The sequence below is a fragment of the Salmo salar genome, chromosome ssa15 (genome assembly GCF_905237065.1).
Source record: "Salmo salar chromosome ssa15, Ssal_v3.1, whole genome shotgun sequence".
Lineage (NCBI taxonomy): Eukaryota > Metazoa > Chordata > Actinopteri > Salmoniformes > Salmonidae > Salmo > Salmo salar.
Window position 1 is genome coordinate 76406940 of NC_059456.1, and position 18024 is coordinate 76424963.

The 18024-nt window shown below is 44.8% G+C and overlaps 1 protein-coding gene across 3 annotated transcripts in view; it reads left to right on the forward strand.

Moving 5' to 3' along the window:
- Nucleotides 1-18024, forward strand: part of lamb2 (laminin, beta 2 (laminin S)) — a 43687-nt gene that overhangs the window by 2740 nt on the left and 22923 nt on the right. The window lies entirely within an intron of this gene.

Below are 18024 nucleotides of genomic sequence, written 5' to 3' on the forward strand. Positions count from 1 at the left end.
GCACAACAAAGTTCTCAGAAAAAGAGATTCCCTCTGGCATTTAGATCACATCATAATGGTACCTGATTGATTTGATTGTGTCCAGTTTTTAATCTATAGGCCCATATACCAGCTGATTCATGTTTGCCATAGGGGTTATGCAGTTTGTTGTTGCTCTTCCTAACATGTTGAAGCTTTATTTAAACTTTCAGCTGAGGACAGGTCTTTGTTAGATGATTCTACCTATGAGTGTTGTCTACCCAGCAGCCTGTCATTATAGAGATACAGAGTGACCTCCTGGAGGTCAGGGTTCATTTCCATCCCCTCAGGTCATGGGCCAGACTAGGTTAATTGCTCTACATGAGTGGGTAAAAGGGCCAGGCTGATCACAGACAAGGCTCAGCTCTTGTCTTGCTCCTCCTCTCCTCTCCCTTTCACTTGTCTCCTCTTTTCTCCTCCTCCTCTGAAGATGCTATAGGATGAGAGGGCTGGGGGGGGGGGGATCTATTTTCTATTGGTCATTGCTGGCAGCTGAGGCTCCTGTCTCACCCTCAAAATGTTTAACTGGAGGTCTTATGGGTGGGTGGGACCACTGCTGATTGACAGCCAGTGCATGACAGGCTGTGGTGAAATGGTGGTTATAATCATTGGGTCATTTGTGTCACTGTAGTCTCCACCCAAACATTGTGAAAAGACTAGCAGGTGATTTTACATGTGAGCCCCTAATTTAGTGATTTGTCAAAAGTTATCAGCAGCAGTGTTAAGAAAGACCCTGAACAGGGACGTTCGTTACTGTAGAGAAAAAGGAGAGAAGAAAAATAGGGTTCCAAAAAGGCTGAACAATCTGTGTTTTAAATAAATTTTAATCTTCCTCTGAAAGATCTAAAGAGCTGGTGATGAGTGATTAGGCTCACATGAAAAAGGACAGAAGCTTTGCTTAAACTATAGAACTAAATCCTGTCTTACACAGCATTCTCATAGTCTCCTGGAGCAATGGTATGTTTTTTGTTGTTGTGCTATCGCTGCTCTCCATAGACGTGTGAGTGAGGGCGGGCAGGCGGGCAGGTGAGCGACAGGCACGGTCTGGCGCCCAGGGGCGGGAGCTGTGTGATCCTGAGCCCCTCTGTGAGCAGAGACTCCGGAACTTGGTGGATTCCAGAACAATGGGCCAGTAAAAGCCAACTGCCGCAACCAGAGGGAGAGAGAGAGGAAGAGAGAGAGAGAAGGGGAGGGAGAGAGAGAGAGAGAAGGGGAGGGAGAGAGAGAGAGAGAAGGGGAGGGAGAGAGAGAGAGAGGGGTGGTTAGGTTTCCCTCCCGTGGGCAGGGACTTTTCTTTCTGAAAGGAGGAGGAGACTGGCATTGTTGGTATCCACATGTTTAATCTGACCCCAGTGTAGTTCATATACACTGAGTGTACAAAACATTAGGAACACCTTCCTAATATTGAGTTGCATCCCCTTTTCCCACAGAACAGCTTCAGTTTGTCGGGGCATGGACTCTACAAGATGTCGAAAGCATTCACAGGGATGCTGGCCGATGTAGACTCCAATGCTTCCCACAGTTGTGTCAAGTTGGCTGGATGTCTGTAACGGCTGTCGTGAGAGAGAGACCAAGGTGCAGCGGAGTTAGTGTTCATCATTGAATAGACGAAAGAACACTATACAAAAATAAGAAAACCGACAGCCAAACAGTGCTGTCAGGTGCAAAACACTAACAGAAACAATTACCCACAAAACCCCAACAGAAAAACAGGCACTTATGTGTGACTCCCAATCAGTAACAACACTCTACAGCTGTGCCTGATTGGAAGCCACACGGCCAAAATCAACAAAACAAACCAACATAGAAAAAGAGCATAGAACGCCCACCCAATGTAACACCCTGGCCTAACCAAAATAAAGAACAAAAACCCCTCTCTATGGCCAGGGCGTTACAATGTCCTTTGGGTGGTGGACCATTCTTGATACACATGGGAAACTATTGAGCATGAAAAACCCAGCAGCGTCGCTGCGCCTGGCACTTAAATATTTTGTCTTGCCAATTCACGCACTGAATGGCACACATACACAATCCATGTCTCAATTGCCTCAAGGTTTAACAGTCCTTCTTTAACCTGTCTCCTCCCCTTCATCTACACTGATTGAAGTGGATTTAACAAGTGGCATCAATAAGAGATCATAGTTTTCCCCCTGATTCACCTGGTCTGTCATGGCTATCATCTTAGATTACCACAGTGCCTATTGTGGACTGTGTTTTGGGGCTTGTATATCATCGATAATGACTAGTTGTTAGGGTTAAGTTGAGGTTGTGTATAACGTGAGTGCACTTGAAGTTAAGAGTGTAAACACAATGCGACACGTAAAAGTTAGGATTGCTTCCTACCAGTTGTCACTTGAAACAGTGGGTGTATGTTCGAAGTGTAGTATTTCTATATGTTCTACCTTGCCCTTACTCTCTCCGCTGGCCATAGCCCCGTCTTGCTGTGGGCTTGCATGTGAAAACCTGATAAGATCATGTGTGTTTCTCAAGCTTTAACCACAGTGCCCACGGTGTTCCCATTAGCTGTTTCTCTACTCTGCAAATATCATTCTGCTAGGAAAGAAGCACTTCCTCTACGTACTCTGATGGGCTGCTTTCTCTTGTAATCTTACTCTTAGAAACAGAACAGACAAGGCCCCTGGTGAGGGGAGGAGAAAGCCTGGACTGTGTGGCCCCTCCAGGCCTGTCCAGCTTCTGCCTCTTCATCTCACCTGCTGTATGTATCTACAGCCAAGCTCTTTGTATAATGACAGGTTCTGTCGTGCGTCTCGTTAAAAAACACTCAAAGGCAGTTACTTACGCACCTGTATTTAAAGCAATCTGCAGTTGCTATATCCATTTTTGAACTTAGAAATTAAAGATATGTACCCATTGATTCTTGAAGAATATAACCTATAAATGCCTCATGAGTTTAGTTCTACTGTTGTAACCTATCAGAACCCAAAATATAAGCTTGTTTTCCTCCAATATTTGTAAACAAAGTACATATAAACAAACACAATATAGCCTCAGAACATGGTTAAAACTATAATGTTGATATCATGGATGCTCAATCCTTGCATCCATAGCTCTGACTATACATTTGAGAGGTTATATTTCTCCAGCCCCATCCCTCAGCTTTTTACAGAAACGGGTGCTGAGAACGCTTTGTTTTTGTTTAAAATCACATTTGAATTGTCACATGCTTCATTAACAGGTGAAATGCAGTGAAATGCTTACTTACGAGTCCTTCCCAACAATGCAGAAAAAACCCCTCATAATAGTAATATTATATATATATATATATATATATATATATATATATATATATACATACACAAGGACAAAAGTATGTGGACACCTGCTAATTGAACATCTCATTACAAAATCATGGGCATTAATATGGAGTTGGTCCCCTCTTTGCATCTGTAACAGCCTCCACTCTTCTGGGAAGGCTTTCCACTAGATGTTGGAACATTGCTGCAGGGACTTGCTTCCATTCAGCCACAAGAGCATTAATGAGGTCGGGCACTGATGTTGGGCGATTAGGCCTGGCTCGCAGTCGGCATTCCAAATCATCCAAAGGTGTTCGATGGGGTTGAGGTCAGGGCCCTTTGCAGGCCAGTTAAGTTCTTCCACACCGATCTCGACAAACCATTTCTGTATGGACTTTGCTTTGTGCACGGGGCATTGTCATGCTGAAACAGGAAAGGGCCTTCCCCAAACTGTTGCCCCAAAGTTGGAAACACAGAATCGCATGGAATGTCATTGTGTGCAGTAGCGTTAAGAGGGGACTAGCTCGAACCATGAAAAACAGCCCCAGACCATTATTCCTCCACCAAACTTTACAGTTGGCACTATACATTGGGGCAGGTGGCGTTCCCCAGGCATCCGCCAAACCCAGATTCATCCGTCTGACTGTCAGATGGTGAAGCGTGATTCATCACTCCAGAGAACTCGTTTCCACTGCTCCAGTGTCCAAAGGCAGCGAGCTTTATACCACTCCAACCGACGCTTGGCATTGGCGCATGGTGATCTTAGATTTGTGTGCTGCTACTCGGCCATGGAAACCCATTTCATGAAGCTCCCGACGAACAGTTCTTGTGCTGACGTTGCATCCAGGTGCAGTTTGGAACTCGGTAGTGAGTGTTTGCAACCGAGGACAGACAATTTTTATGCGCTACGCATTTCAGAACCTGGCAGTTCCATTTTGTGAGCTTGTGTAGCCTACCACTTCACGGCTAAGCCGTTGTTGCTCCTAGACGTTTCCACTTCAACATAACACCACTTACAGTTGACCTGGGCACCTCTAGCAGGGCAGAAACTGACTTGTTGGAAAGGTGGCATCCTATGACGGTGCCATGTTGAAAGTCACTGAGTTCTTTAGTAAGGCCATTCTACTGTCAATGTTTGTCTATGGAGATTGCATGGCTGTGTGCTCGATTTTATACACCTATCAGCAACGGGTGTGGCTGAAATAGCCAAATCCACTAATTTGAAGGGGTGTCCACATACATTTGTAAATATAGTGTGTGTATAAAAACAGTTGATGTCAGAAGTTTAAATAAACCTTAGCCAAATACATTTAAACTAAGTTTTTCACAATTCCTGAAATTTTATCTTAGTAAAAATTAGGATCACCACTTTATTTTAAGAATGTGAAATGTCAGAATAACAGTAGAGAGAATGATTTATTTAATATTTTATTTCTTTCATCACATTCCCAGTGGGTCAGAAGTTTACATACACTCAATTAGTATTTGGTAGCATTGCCTTTAAATTGTTTAACTTGGGTCAAACATTTTGGGTAGCCTTCCACAAGCTTCAATAAGTTGGGTGAATTTTGGCCCATTCCTCCTGACAGAGCTGGTGTAACTGAGTCAAGTTTGTAGGCCTCCTTGCTCGCACACACTTTTTCAGTTCTGACCACAAATTTTCTATAGGATTGAGGTCAGGGCTTTGTGATGGCCAATCCAATACCTTGATTTTGTTGTCCTTAAGCCATTTTGCCACAACTTTGGAAGTATGCTTGGGGTCATTGTCCATTTGGAAGACCCATTTGAGACCAAGCTAGAACTTCCTGACTGATGTCTTGAGATGTTGCTTCAATATATCAAAATAATTTTCCTTTCTCATGTTGCCATCTATTTTGTGAAGGGCACCAGTCCCTCCTGCAGCAAAGCAGCCCCACAACATGATGCTGCCACCCCCGTGTGTCACGGTTGGGATGGTGTCCTTCGGCTTCCAAGCTTCCCCCTTTTTTCTCCAAACATAACGATGGTCATTATGGCCAAACAGTTATATTTTTGTTTCATCAGACCAGAGGACATTTCTCCAAAAAGTACGCTCTTTGTCCCCATGTGCCGTTGCAAACCGTAGTCTGGCTTTTTTATGGCGGTTTTGGAGCAGTAGCTTCTTTCTTGCTAAGCAGCCTTTCAGGTTATGTCGATATAGGACTCATTTTACTGTGGATATAGATACTTATGTACCTGTTTCCTCCAGCATCTTCACAAGGTCCTTTGCTGTTGTTCTGGGATTGATTTGCACTTTTCGCACTAAAGTACGTTCATCTCAAGGAGACAGAACGCGTCTCCTTCCTGAGCGTTAAAACGGCTGCGTGGTCCCATGGTGTTTATACTTGCGTACTATTGTTTGTACAGATGAACCTGGCACCTTCAGGCGTTTGTAAATTGCTCCCAAGGATGAACCAGACTTTTGGAGGTCTTCAATTTTTTTCCAAAGGTCTTGGCTGATCTCTTTTGATTTTCCCATGATGTCAAGCAAAGAGGCACTGAGTTTGAAGGTAGGCCTTGAAATACATCCACAGGTACACCTCCAATTGACTCAAATGACGTAAATTAGCCTATCAGAAGCTTCTAATGTCATGACATAATTTTCTGGAATTTTCCAAGCTGTTTAAAGGCACAGTCAACTTAGTGTATGTAAAATTCTGACCCACTGGAATTGTGATACAGTGAATTATAAGTGAAATAATCTGTAAACAATTGTTGGAAAAATGTATTGTGTCATGCACAAAGTAGATGTCCTAGCCGACTTGCCAAAACTATAGTTTTTTTACAAGACATTTGTGTAGTGGTTGAAAAACGAGTTTTAATGACTCCAACCTAAGTGTGTGTAAACTTCCGACTTCAACTGTATATATATATATATATATATATATATATATATATACACACAGTATATATCTACTGCTGAGTGCCGCTTTAAGAGTGGCCATAAAGTTCATTGCATGGTGCCTGAGGAGGATGGTCAGTCAACCAATGTCCCTCTAACACCGCCCTCCCTCTCCCTGCACAGTCTCCAGTCTCCACTGCCCCAGTTATAATCATAGGGACAGACGGCTGCCTCGTAAAACCACTCACCTTTAAACCCAGATGAGCTCTATGTGTGGTCATAAAAAGACAGGTCAGTGCTCACCTGTAATTGACTGATTTAAAGATACCCCCATAGGGAGTGTTGGGTTGGCTTGCTTACTTTGGCATTACATGTGGATTTGGTTTATGTGAAATTGTGAACAAGGGGCCAGAAGGTGAATGTCTTCCCCTATTGGCTAAAGGTACAGTGCCTTCGGAAAGTATTCAGACCCCTTGACTTTTTCCACCTTTTGTTTGGTTACAGCCTTATTCTAAAATGTATTAAATGACAAAGCAAAAACTGGATTTTAGAAATGTTTGCTAATTTCTACAAAATTAAAAACGGAAATATCACATTTACATAAGTATTCAGACCCTTTACTCAGTACTTTGTTGAAGCACCTTTGGCAGCGATTACAGCCTCGAGTGTTCTTGGGTATGACGCTACAAGCTTGGCACACCTGTATTTGGGGAGTTTCTCCCATTCTTCTCTGCAGATCCTCTCAAGCTATATCAGGTTGGATGGGGTGCATTGCTGTACAGATATTTTCAGGTCTCTCCAGAGATGCTCGATCGGGTTCAAGTACAGGCTCTGGCTGGGCCACTCAAAGACATTCAGAGACTTGTTCCGAAGCCACTCCTGTGTTGTCTTGGCTGTGTACTTAGGGTAGTTGTCCTGTTGGAAGGTGAACCTTCGCCCTAGTCTGAGGTCCTGAGCGCTCTGGAGCAGGTTTTCATCAAGGATTTCTCTGTACTTTGCTCCATTCATCTTTGCCTTGATCCTGACTAGTCTCCCAGTCCCTGCCACTGAAAAACATCCCCACAACATGATGTTGCCACCACCATGCTTCACCGTAGGGATGATGCCAGGTTTCCTCCAAAGTGACGCTTGGCATTTAGGCCAAAGAGTTCAATCTTGGTTTCATCAAACCAGAGAATCTTGTTTCTCATTGTCTGAGAGTCTTTAGGTGCCTTTTGCTGAGGAGTGCCTCTGTCTGGCCACTCTACCATAAAGGCCTGATTGGTGGAGTGTTGCAGAGATGGTTGTCCTTCTGGAAGTTTCTCCCATCTCCACAGAGGAACTGTAGAGCTCTGTCAGCGTGGCCATGAAGTTCTTGGTCACCTCCCTGACAAAGCTCCTTCTCCCCCGATTGCTCAGTTTGGCCGGGCGTCCAGCTCTAGGAAGAGTCTTGGTGGTTCCAAACTTCTTTAATTTAAGAATGATGGAGGCCACTGTGTTCTTGGGGACCTTCAAAGCTTTTTGTACCCTTCCCAGATCTGTGCCTCGACACAATCCTGTCTCGGAGCTCTACAGACAATTCCTTCGACCTCATGGCTTGGTTTTTGCTCTGACATGCACTGCCAATTGTGGGACCTTATATTGACAGGTGTGTGCCTTTCCAAATCATGTCCAATCAATTGAATTTACCACAGGTGGACTCAAATCAAGTTGTAGAAACATCTCAAGGATGATCAATGGAAACAGGATGCACCTGAGCTCAATTTCGAGTCTCATAGCAAAGGTTTTTGCTTTGTCATTATGGGGTATTGTGTGTAGATTGATCTGTGTCCCACAATCACACATTCCAATCTCAATACTACAGACCCAGAAGCAGAGTATTTACGACTGTCATAAACTCTAGAGAAAGAGAGAGGGGGGGGGCTATGATCCTCCCCCCAGGGCACATCATGACACTGTTGACGTTGAGACTGTTGACGTTGAGACTGTTGACGTTGAGACTTTTTGCGGGTACTTTTTAAAGAAGCTGCCAGTTGAGGACTTGTGAGGCGTCTATTTCTCAAACTAATCACTCTAATGTACTTGTCCTCTTGCCCAGTTATGCACTGGGGCCTCCCACTCCTCTTTCTATTCTGGTCAGAGCCAGTTTGCGATGTTCTGTGAAGGGAGTAGTACACAGCATTGTACGAAATCTTCAGTTTCTTTGCAATTTCTCACATGGAATAGCCTTCATTTCTCTGAACAAGAATAGACTGACGAGTTTCAGAAGAAAGTTCTTTGTTTCTGGCCATTTTGAGCCTGTAATCGAACCCACAAATGCTGATGCTCCAGATTTATTGCTTCTTTAATTAGAACAACAGTTTTCATCTGTGCTAAAATAATTGCAAATGGTTTTCTAATGATCAATTAGCCTTTTTATAATGATAAACCTGGATTAGCTAACACAACGTGCCATTGGAACACAGAAATGATGGTTGCTGATAATGGGCCTCTGTATGCCTATGTAGATATTCCATTAAAAACCAGCCATTTCCAGCTACAATAGTCATAAACAACATTAACAATGTCTACACTGTATTTCTGATCAATTTGATGTTATTTTAATGGACAAAAAATGTGCTTTTCTTTCAAAAACAAGGACATTTCTAAGTGAACCCAAACTTTTGAACGGTAGTGTATATATTTTTTTGTCCATTTTAGAATAATGCTGTAAACATAACAAAATGTGGAAAAAGTCAAGGGGTCTGAATACTTTCCGAAGGCACTGTATGTTCCAGTCATCTGGAAGTGAGATCTCTTAGGTCTTCCCTGCTCCATTACTCATCTCACTGTCTCACGTTCGTCATAAGAATTATCGGACCAAGGCGCAGCGTGAGTAGTGTTCCACATAATTTATTATAAAGTGAAACGTAATGCAAATACAAAACAATAAAGAATAGACGAACCGTGACTATAATACAACTAAACATAAACAATAACCCATAACCCCCCAGTGAAAAACAAGCTACTTAAGTATGATCCCCAATTAGAGACAACGATTACCAGCTGCCTCTAATTGGGAATCACTCCAATCACCTAAACATAGAAAAACTAAACTAGAACCCCACATAGAAAATAACAACTAGAAAAAAACCTGTCATGCCCTGACCTACTCTACCATAGAACATAAAAGCTTTCTATGGTCAGGACGTGACACTCTGGGAATACCTGGACAGAAATGGTCTGGCGTTCTGCATGTCAGACACCTGCCTTACCCAGGTCATTCCACTGTTTTTTTATTTTACCTTCATTTAACTAGGCAAGTTAGTTAAGAACAAATTCTTATTTTCAATGATGGCCTAGGAACAGTTGGTTAACTGCCAGATTTTTACTTTGTCAGCTCGGGGATTCAATCTTGCAACCTTTCGGTTACTAGTCCAACGCTCTAACCACTAGGCTACCTGCCGCATTCTTCTGTGTCCCAAGGCATAAGAAGGGCCAGCTGTTCGTCTTGGTTCAACTGAAGGGGAAATGAGAAAGGGCTTCCTACTGTCACACATATGAACCGAGTTACGTTCAGGCTCAGATGTACAGTACAGTAAACACACACACACACACACACACACACACACACACACACACACACACACACACACACACACTGAACAAAAGAGAACAGACTTTACCTAATCCCATAGTTATTCAAAGATTGTACAGGAAATCAATTTAAAAACCAGACAGATTTATACAAAAGTCTTTGATTGTCTCCCTGATAAAATGTATCAGGAGACTGGAGTACACTTGGAGTATAACAAAATTACAAATCCCCTATGTACTTTCTAAGTAGAAACACATTTGTGTGAGTGTAATTAGCTCATGTTCGCATCTGCTCGGTCCAATGGATCCAATGGAGATGTTGACTGAATCTCCATTCGTCACTCCAGCTGGTGAGGAGGCAAACCAAGCGCAGTAATCAGTATGTAAATCAAACCCACAGCCACTTGACTGGCTGGCTGCACCCAACATCTGCTGCACATGTGTGTCTGACTGTGCCTTAGAGTTAGACTCAGCAACATGGCCAGGGGCTGGTGCCTGGGAGTAGGTCTGGGACCTGGGAGTACCATAGGGGATAAGAGGTATGGCATGGGTCTGGGGCAGTCATAGGACTCTGGAGACTGGAGTCAGAGACATGGGGCTTGGGCTTTATGTTATGTCAGGTTCTGGGAATGGAACTGGGGCAGCCAGACCATGGGCAACAGCTGTGTATCCAGCATTGGTCTCTCATGCACACCTGTCTAGTGGTACTCGACTTTATCACGAGGTGGAGGTACCAGAGTGTTGTACACCCAGCAGGAGCAGATGCTTCTCAGTGGCAGGCGTAGTTATTCTTACGGCTGGGTAAGTAACGAGGCAGGCTCTTTCAGCGCAGCACCGTGGCAACGAGGGCCACTCGGGAGTTTTGCTTTCCATCCCCGCTCAGCCAATCTGCCTGCCTGCCTGTGACACCTCTCCCCTCCCCTGGGGAATCACGATCTGCAGTGAGATGATGGCGCTGGAGGGGATGGCTGCCGTCTTATCGGCTCTTAACCAACTATGCTATTTTGTTTGTTTTTCCGCTTTGTTTGTAACTTGTTTTGTACATAATGTTGCTGCTACCGTCTCTGATGACCGAAAAGAGCTTCTGGGCATCAGAACTGTGACCACTCACCTCAAATCGGATGAAAAGTTTTCTTCAATGAGTCGGACGGGAGGGATATACTACAGACCCGACCAGGCCCAGGTCCCCGTCATTTGCTGGAGAAGGAAACTGAAATTTTAGCGGAAAAAGATCAGGGTGCCTTGTTAGGATAAGGCAACGAGTGGCTAATCTGCCTTTGCCTTCCGTCCTGCTAGCTAACCTTAAATCGCTGGAAAATAAATGGGACGAACTGAAAGCACGCATATCCTACCAATGGGACATTAAAAACTGTAATATCTTATGTTTCACCGAGTCGTGGCTGAATGACGACATTAAGAACATACAGCTGGCGGGTTATACACTATCGGCAGTATAGAACAGCAGCCTCTGGTAAGACATGGGGCGGGGGTCTATGCATATATGTAAACAACAGCTGGTGCACGATATCTAAGGAAGTCTCAAGGTTTTGCTCACCTGAGGTAGAGTATCTCATGATAAGCTGTAGACCACCCTATCTACCTAGAGAGTCTTCATCTGTATTTTCTTAGCTGTCTGCATACCATCACAGACCGATGCTGGCACTAAAACCACGCTCATGAGCTGTATACTGCCATAAGCAAACAGGAAAATGCTCATTCAGAGGCGGCGCTCTTAGTGGCCAGGGACTTTAATGCAGGGAAACTTAAATCAGTTTTACCTCATTTCTATCAGCATGTTCAAAAATTATAGACCACCTTTACTCCACACACAGAGATGTGTACTAAGCTCTCCCTCGCACTCCATTTGACAAATCTGACCATAATTCTATCCTCCTGATTCCTGCTTACATGCAAAAATTAAAGCAGGAAGCACCAGTGACTCGGTCTATAAAAAAGTGGTCATGTGAAGCAGATGCTAATCTACAGGACTGTTTTGCTGACTGGAATATGTTCTGGGATTCTTCCGATGGCATTGAGGAGTACACCACATCAGTCACTGGATTTATCAATAAGTGCATCGAGGACGTCGTCCCCACAGTGACCGTACGTACATACCCCAACCAGAAGCCATGGATTACAGGCAACATTTGCACTGAGCTAAAGGGTAGAGCTGTCGCTTTCCAGGAGCGGGACTCTAACCCAGAAGCTTATAAGATATCCCCTTATGCCCTCCGATGGACCATCAAACAGGCAAAGCGTCAATACAGGACTAAGATCGAATCGTTATACACCAGCTCCGACGCACGTCAGATGTGGCAGGGCTTGCAAACTATTACAGACTACAGTACAAAGGGAAGCACAGCCAAGAGCTGCCCAGGGGCCCGAGCTAAATAACTTCTATGCTCGCTTCGAGGCAAGTAACACTGAAACATGCATGAGATCATCAGCTGTTCTGGACGACTGTGTGATCACGCTCTCCACAGCCGGTGTAAGACCTTTAAACAGGTCAACATTCACAAGGCCGCAGGGCCAGATGGATTACCAGGACGTGTACTCCGAGCATGCGCTGACCAACTGGCAAGTGTCTTCACTGACATTTTCGACCTCTCCCTGTCTGAGTCCGTAATATCAACATGTTTCAGGCAGACCACCATAGTCCCTGTGCCCAAGAACACTAAGATAACCTGCCTAAATGACTACAGACCCGTAGCACTCACGTCTGTAGCCATGAAATGCTTTGATAGGCTGGTAATGGCTCACATCAACACCATTATCCCAGAAACCCTAGACCCACTCCAATTTGCATACCGCACCAACAGACCCACAGATCATGCAATCTCTATTGCACTCCACACTGCCCTTTCACACCTGAACAAAAGGAACAGCTATGTGAGAATGCTATTCATTGACGACAGCTCAGCGTTCAACACCATAGTTCCCTCAAAGCTCATCACTAAGCTAAGGACCCTGGGACTAAACACCTCCCTCTGCAACTGGATCCTGGACTTCCTGACGGGCCGCCCCCAGGCGGTAAGGATAGGTAACAACACATCCGCCACGCTGATCCTCAACACGGGGGCCCCTCAGGGGTGCGTGCTCAGTCCCCTCCTGTACTCCCTGTTCACTCATGACTGCACGGCCAGGCATGACTCCAACACCATCATTAAGTTTGCTGATGACACAACATTGGTAGGCCTGATCACCAACAACGATGACACAGCCTATAGGGACCTGACCGTGTGGTACCAGGACAACAACCTCTCCCTTAACATGATCAAGACAAAGGAGATGATTGTGGACTACAGGAAAAGGAGGACCAAGCACGCCCCCATTCTCATTGACGGGGCGGTAGTGGAGCAGGTTGAGAGCTTCAAGTTCCTTGGCGTCCACATCACCAATAAACTAACATGGTCCAAGCACACCTAGACAGTCATGAAGAGGGCACGACAAAACCTATTCCCCCTCAGGAGATTGAAAAGATATGGCATGGGTCCTCATCCTAAAAAGGTTTTACAGCTGCACCATCGAGAGCATCCTGACTGGTTGCATCACTGCCTAGTATGGCAACTGCTCGTCCTCAGACCGCAAGGCACTACAGAGGGTAGTGCGTACGGCCCAGTACATTACTGTGGCGGTGTCAGAGGAAGGCCCAGCCACCCTAGTCATAGACTGTTCTCTCTGCTACCGCTTGGCAAGCGGTTCCGGAGCACCAAGTCTAGGTCCAAGAGGCTTCTAAACAGCTTCTACCCCCAAGCCATAAGACTCCTGAACAGCTAATCAAATGGCTACCCAGACTATTTGCATTGCCCCCCCTTCTACGCTGTTGCTACTCTATGTTATTATCTATGCATAGTCACTTTAATAACTCTACCTACATGTACATATTACCTCGACACTGGTGCCCCTGCACATTGACTCTGTTCCGGTACCCCCTGTATATAGCCCCGCTATTGTTATTTACTGCTGCGCTTTAATTATTTGTTATTCTTATCTCTTACCTTTTGGGGGGGGATATTTTCTTAAAACCTCATTGTTGGTTAAGGGCTTGTAAGTAAGCATTTCACTGTAAACCTGTTGTATCCAGAATTCCATGCTGGAAGGGAGGAGAAGAAGGAGCAGAGAGTCACCCTTCTCTGGTTGTGGGAGTAGACGGATCATTAGAAGAGACCAGAGAGAGAGAGAGAGAGAGAGAGAGGAGGGAAAGAAAGGAGGATAGAGCGAATGTAAACTAATTAGCAGGAGGGTTTAAAAATAAAAGGCTGTTGACTTTCTCCTGCCCTGTGGAGGCCAGTTTGCTCTGGGCCAGTTCTATACTTATCTGTGTTCTCAAACACACACTCACAGTCAGGTACTGTATTGCCATGCAGGGATGTTTGTCTGTCTGCAGTGCTATTCTGATTCTGTTTCCTCACGTCCCATGCAAGGTGCTCCAAAAGCTCAAATTGCTGCCATCAACTCTCCTAAAAGCAAGTGTTCTAGATGTACAGTAGCATCATCTCCAAAGCTCTCCTTTTTTGGCGGTAAAAATCTCCCTTTAATCTTTTATGAGTGTCTGTGTATTTGTGTACTGAATGCGAGTGTGTTTGTCTTCATGATTAGTTCCACTCCTAGGAAGTTGCTGAGAGCAGACTCTTTCTCGTCTCTGTCACCCAGTCAGATTGGAATGTGTTGTCTTGATGTCACATCGCCATCCCTCCTGTCTCTTTCCTAACACAAAGCAGTGACATGTCAGGTCCCTGTTCCTCTCACTATGGGGGACAATGACTGGAGGTCTCATTTTTTACAATCCTCCACCTAAGTCTTACTAGGAAAACAAAGTGGCAAACATCTTTATTGAAAGTTGAGGAAAAGTAGCTGTGTAACAAAGCTGACAGGCACAGCAGTGTAACAAAGCTGACAGGCACAGCGGTGTAACAAAGCTGACAGACACAGCAGTGTAACAAAGCTGACAGGCACAGCAGTGTAACAAAGCTGACAGACACAGCGGTGTAACAAAGCTGACAGGCACAGCAGTGTAACAAAGCTGACAGGCTCAGCGGTGTAACAAAGCTGACAGGCACAGCGGTGTAACAAAGCTGACAGACACAGCGGTGTAACAAAGCTGACAGGCACAGCGGTGTAACAAAGCTGACAGGCACAGAGGTGTAACAAAGCTGACAGACACAGCAGTGTAACAAAGCTGACAGGCACAGCGGTGTAACAAAGCTGACAGGCACAGCAGTGTAACAAAGCTGACAGACACAGCGGTGTAACAAAGCTGACAGGCACAGCAGTGTAACAAAGCTGACAGGCACAGCGGTGTAACAAAGCTGACAGGCACAGCGGTGTAACAAAGCTGACAGGCACAGCTGTGTAACAAAGCTGACAGGCACAGCAGTGTAACAAAGCTGACAGGCACAGCGGTGTAACAAAGCTGACAGGCACAGCAGTGTAACAAAACTGACAGACACAGCGGTGTAACAAAGCTGACAGGCACAGCAGTGTAACAAAGCTGACAGGCACAGCAGTGTAACAAAGCTGACAGGCACAACGGTGTAACAAAGCTGACAGGCACAGCGGTGTAACAAAGCTGACAGACACAGCGGTGTAACAAAGCTGACAGACACAGCAGTGTAACAAAGCTGATAGGCACAGCGGTGTTAATCCCATCTCTCCAGAGTGTGCTAGAACAGGCAGTAGGGTTTCACATAGATGCTTATAGTACAGTACATACCACACTGACAGACACAGAGAGAGAGAGAGAAAGAGAGAAAATAGAGAGAAGATGAGAGAGCGAGACAATGGGAGAAAAAAGGGAGAGGGAGATTGAATGAAAAATCAAGAGAGAGAATCGAGAGATTGAGGGAGAGAATTGTGAGAGAGAGGCAGTGAGGGGGAGAGGGGGTAAGAGAAAAGCCCCCTCTCTTTGTGTAGTGGTCCAGGCCATTACAGGGAGATTAGCCTTGGCAAGGCTGAATGCAAAACAGAGAGGATGCTGGGAGCTGTCCAATCCAAACTCATTACACTTGTTTTGGGAAGAGATGGAAAGAACTATTATTATACACATAATAAACCACATCAGTAGTGTATAGTGCAGTGGAGTTCCAGTCATAGCCCAGGGCAGAGGAGAGAATCACTCATAATGGAACAGCATGTTGACTGAGATTTATCATGATGGTCAGTTTAGAGCACATTTAATGGATTTGATCTCTTTATTTCTGCTAAAAAGGGGAGGATGTTTCTTCTTGTTAGCATTACGTTCAACAGTTGACTTGTACAGAAGAATCTATTGTTTGTGGCTAAGCTCACTTGTGCAATCTCCTGGTATGTGGCTAGGCTAATACAACCTCTCCTGGTATGTGGCTAGGCTAATACAACCTCTCCTGGTATGTGGCTAGGCTAATACAACCTATCCTGGTATGTGGCTAGGCTAATACAATCTCTCCTGGTATGTGGCTAGGCTAATACAACCTATCCTGGTATGTTGCTAGGCTAATACAACCTCTACTGGTATGTGGCTAGGCTAATACAACCTATCCTGGTATGTTGCTAGGCTAATACAACCTCTACTGGTATGTGGCTAGGCTAATACAACCTATCCTGGTATGTGGCTAGGCTAATACAACCTATCCTGGTATGTTGCTAGGCTTATACAACCTCTACTGGTATGTGGCTAGGCTAATACAACTCCTGTTCTGTGGCTAAGCTAATAAAAACCTAACCTGGTCTGTGGCTAGGCTAGGCTTTATTAGCTCGGAGGTACGCCCCCCTCTCAGCTGATCAGCCTGCATTCCTCACTGCCTGTCCATGTATGGGTAAGAGGAGAGAATGGCAGAGAGTAAGAGAGAGCTGCTGAGATGAGATGGCCACACTGCTGCTTAGTCAACCATCCCTTTCCATCCTCTCTGGTTGAAATCAAACATTCCAAATATGCTCGTTATTAAAGCATCAAGTGGGAATGTAATTTGTTCAAACCAATTTCCATATGACTTACTTGACAGAAAGAGGGTGGTTAATCATCAAATAGGGTTACAGGTCCTCTTCTCACACGTTGTGCTTTGATCAAAATAACTGAAATAAATACTGAAATGAAAAAAATACTTTCAGTTGACTGATGTTATAACTATATATAACCTGGTGAGCCAATCTTGTTGTGTTCTGGGGGGACTGTGATGTCATCTCCCTCAGCCTCTGTCCAGAGACTGGGACAGGGGTATAGGATGTCTGTGAAAGCTCTCCAACAGAGACAGACAAGACAGAGACAAGATAAAAGAGTTTAGGAGAGGCCCTGAAATTATAGTCTGTACATCAGCCCTCTCTGCCCCCCCCCCCTTCCATCGCCGCTCTTTACAGACTATACACACACCTTTGAGTGTGTGCCAACGACCAAAATAGATATCATGTTGCTATGTCACTACAGAGGCTTTGTATTTATACATCGGCTTTCTCTCCATCTCTCCCTCTCTCTCCATCTCTCTCCCTCTCCTTCTCTCTCTCTCTCTCCCTCTCTCTCTCCCACTCCATCTCTCTCTCTCCCTCTCTTCCTTTTTCTTTTCACATCTCACTCTGTTTCTTATCTCTCTCTCCCCTCCTCTCTATATACCCCTCACGACCGAAGACTATAGCCTTTTCAGAAAAAGAAGGAAAAGTTTCCTGTGCAGTTATGTCTCAGACCATTTAGTTTGGTCTCTGTTCTTCTGTTCTTCTATTGTTAATTGGCTAAGTAATTGTTGAGGGCAGATTTTTGGGGTTACAGCATAATTACACAGGCCTAGCTTGATTTACCACAGAGGTTTCCTGGCAACAGGAAAGGGAACTGAGATAACATTACTACAGCATTCAGATAACATGTCCTCCGTGTTGAGGTGATATCCTTACTCAAAGAAAAGTGTTTAACATATTCCCATCATTGTCTGTGTACACAAATGCACTGTTGGCATAGGAAACATATGATCAAGACATTTTCGAAGGTGCAGTCATTGTTATGTGTTGACTGAATGCCAAGTGTATCACTGTGGTGTGTGCGTGTGTTTTTGTGAGAGTGTGTGTGTGTGTTCGGTGCCTGGCAGTGGTACCAGTGTGAGACTTGTCTGTATGCCAGGCAAACACAGGTTTCCTCTAGAGAGTGTCATGTTTTTGTTGATCGTCTCTGTGAAATCTCCTCAGGACTTTTCCTAGGACACTCACAATCCAAAGCTGTCCTAAAATCGTAATATGCAGCAGAATACTGAATGTTGATTCATCGTGTACATATTTATTTCTGTTTGTGTTGCATGTTTTTGCTTCCTGTATCCATAGAGTGCCTTAGAAGGACCTGTTGTAGACAGACAGACAGACAGACAGACAGACAGACAGACA